Source organism: Hippocampus comes, unplaced genomic scaffold (genome assembly GCF_001891065.2).
Source record: "Hippocampus comes isolate QL1 unplaced genomic scaffold, H_comes_QL1_v1.1 scaffold154, whole genome shotgun sequence".
NCBI lineage: Eukaryota > Metazoa > Chordata > Actinopteri > Syngnathiformes > Syngnathidae > Hippocampus > Hippocampus comes.
In genome coordinates, this window is record NW_017806278.1 from 782567 (window position 1) to 785816 (window position 3250).

At 46.8% G+C, this 3250-nt stretch overlaps 1 long non-coding RNA gene across 1 annotated transcript in view; it reads left to right on the forward strand.

Annotated features, from left to right (window-relative positions):
• The window catches only part of LOC109508008 (uncharacterized), a 5573-nt gene extending 3286 nt beyond the window's left edge, over nt 1-2287 (forward strand). Inside the window, exon 3 of the long non-coding RNA XR_002166584.1 lies at nt 1537-2287. This is a non-coding gene — a long non-coding RNA (uncharacterized LOC109508008). The remainder of the gene's footprint in view (nt 1-1536) is intronic.
• The last annotated feature ends 963 nt before the right edge of the window (nt 2288-3250 follow it).

A 3250-nucleotide genomic window follows, 5' to 3' on the forward strand; every position in this document is an offset into this window, starting at 1 on the left:
GAACATGCCTGTTGTGTCACTCAGCTTGTTGAGGCTGCAAGGAGGGACGACACCTCCTTCCCCTCCAACAAGCCACGTGGGACATCTAATTAGTTCATCTCACTCTTGACACACTTTGCATTGTTTGCAACACAGACACGCCACACCCTCACGGATTTTCTCCTAACAAGCTGCCTGAGAGAGAGGAAGAGAAACTCGAGAGTGAGGCTATTGATTATGGGCCTAAAACAGACAGCGAGACATCTGGCTTCCATTAAGGCCTTTGACGGGAAGCAGCACTCTTCAGCAGCCGGCAGGGTCGAAGCCACGACGCACATACGCGTTACGCGGCCTGTAATCTGGCCGGGCCGAGAGGATGCTGAGAAGGGAGGGAAAGAGGGTTGCCGCTGCCCTTGAACACGGAAACAGGTTTATTGTGGATTTTCCATTTTCAAGAGTCGACTGTCCGCCACTTCATCTTAAACTGTCCAACCGCTGAACGACTTCATTCGGACACACTAGACCCCTGACGAGTTGCCGTGCCTTTTGCTCCTCAGCGACGGCAAAAAATGGTATGCCTTGAGTCAATGAAAACCATTTGTGAAAAGTCGATGACATTTCTTAATGATTTCACGGTGGATTCAAATTGGAGAGTGATGGACAAAATGCAGCAGGGAAGCACATTTACCATGAGACTCTCTCAGCCATCTGTAAACAAAAACAGCTGCAAGTCCAACAGAGACACCAAATAACTTCCAGACTGAAGCCTTCACACTAAAATAGAAAACATGTCATTGCCTCATTTTTTTTATAGCCTTGTAACAAGTCAAGAAAAAAAAAATGCATGATTGCAGATGACCAAAATGTGGCCCACCTACAGTACATACGGAATCCGTGTACCTCAGACATTTTCGGGAGACTCCAGAAATATGGTCTGGGGAAAAAGGATAGAAGATAAAACTCTCTCCACTTTCATTTTGGCAGCAGAGAATCTTTGCAGACGGTGCTTCTGTGATGCGACGATTTGAAAAATATCGACCTTAATATTTGTCTCAAGTGAGGTTCCCGTTCTAACAAAGGCTCTCGACGCGACATTGCTTATCATCGCGGTACGAGCGGCATTACTGACTTAACTAGTCCAAACGTCAACACCGCGAGATTTAAGGTCTCTATCAGCCACCTATGTGTGTTTATTTAACTTAACCCGGCGTGTTATGAGATGACGCGTTATTTATCCTCACAAAGATGCGAGACAACAGGACGAAACAGTGTCGTGACTCGAGTGTGATTGTTTGTGGTAGTGGGGGGGGGGGGACGCATCAAGTCATGTCACCCCGGTGAGTAACACTAACAGTTCTAAATCACCGCCTGAGCTGAACTAATCAGCCGCATATCATGACTGTGTGAGTGCATAACACAATGCTGCCTGTTAGCGAGGGAACAAGTTGTGCATCGCCAAGGTTTGTTGCAGAAACGTTGGCCGATGCAAATACGTTGCCTTCATGAAGGTCGTGAAATAAAACCACGCAAGGCAAATCATTCCATGCCTGTCTCCAGGTCCTGATGGATGCTGATGGATCTCAGGGATGAGCCGCAGCAGAAAGGGAGTGACCAGAGAGGAGCCTGATTAAAAGTAGCGGAGCGCGGCGGTGAGTGATAACCCCGATCCGGTGGTGATGAATCCACTCTGGACGGGCTGCTGTCTCATTAGACGCTGCCCTCGGCCAGGCACCGGGTGTCCAAATAAACGCTGCAACAATCCGGCTTTTATCAGCAGGCTTAGGCTTGTTTTGCTTTCGGCGGCTTCACTTGTGTGGGCTCGTATTGGAGCATCCTCCGCCCCTGGTGGGTCTCCATAAACCTGAGGTGTGATTCACCACTGTGTTTACACTAATCTGGGTCTATCTCTGCTGGAATTAATGAGACCAACAGCAGCATTAGGCGGGGGGGTCTTGCGGAGCCTGTGTGAAGCAGTGAGAAAAGGCTGAAATAATCTGCCTTTTATTTGTCATAACATAAACATCGGAGTTGTTTAAAAGGCTGATAACATTAAATATTGGCCCGAGGGAGGTGGTAGTTTACATTCTCGCTGGAGTAGTCTTGATAACAGGCCAGAGGCAATCTGAAACCCTTTAAATATGCGCATTAGTGTAATTTATTGGGCTCTCGCAGCTCTCTGCTCTCCCCGCAACCAAAAAACAGGCCAAGGTTCAGCAAAGGAGAGTAAGATCAACCACTTCTGATAATCTCATAAAAGTACGAAGGACTATTTGGGGAGCGATAGTAAAATTATGTGAAGACTGTCATATTAAAAAAAAAAAAAAAAAGTGTAACTAAAGAAAGGTCGAAATTCCCACGCAAACCTACATACAAAATGAGAACACTTGCAAGGAGCCGGTGTGGGCCACAACTCGCGCAAACACGGACCGGCCAACCCGACTGCGGCTCATGAGGCATGCAACCATCACGTGAATACTAAAACATGCACAATAATTCGACTTTATAAAACCTGTTGGCGTGGTTGTTTGTGAAACTTGACCAACCAAAGTGCAGGTTGGAAAGATCCTCAACAGTTCTCGTCGAAATGAATTAGTTACAATGATTTTCACCGGAAACAAACATTAACAATCACAATCAAGTGCTGATGGAGATGATGCGCCAATACATACAAACCAATTAATTCAATAGTAGTCCTTTAAAATGAACATTTTTACACATCAGAACATGATGACTTGTCATGACTTTATTTTTTTCCCTGGTGTAGTACATTTCCTGCCTAAGAACCACAAAATGCTCCACTGGCCTCCTCCCATCTGATCAGGAGTTGGTAACTCCTCCGTACAGACGTGTGATTTACTCAGTCGTGCTCAGGAAATCAGCAGAAAAGTGTTGCCATGAGGAGTGACGGAAAGGGTGGGGCCCGCGATTTCATAACTCCGTGAGTATGTCTGGAAGTCGTCCAAGCATTGCGATTTTGAACCAATTTATGTCCAAACGAAATGACCCGGAGAATTAATGAGGCTCTGGTTGTGAGTTCCGGCACCAGCGAGGTCAACTAAATCACATTTTAGGGCTCCACTCCTCCCCGCGCTGCTCGCTCTTTCTATAGTCCTTCGTCTGGAGTGATAAGGCAGAGACAAGGGGTCTGAGAAATACCACCTCATCGACACTTGTGTCCATCCAGTCGGACATATTTTAAAAGGCGGGAGCCAAGCGGCCGGACCGATTGCTTTTAGTGCAGACTCCAAGCTGATGGATGGAAGTGGGGCAA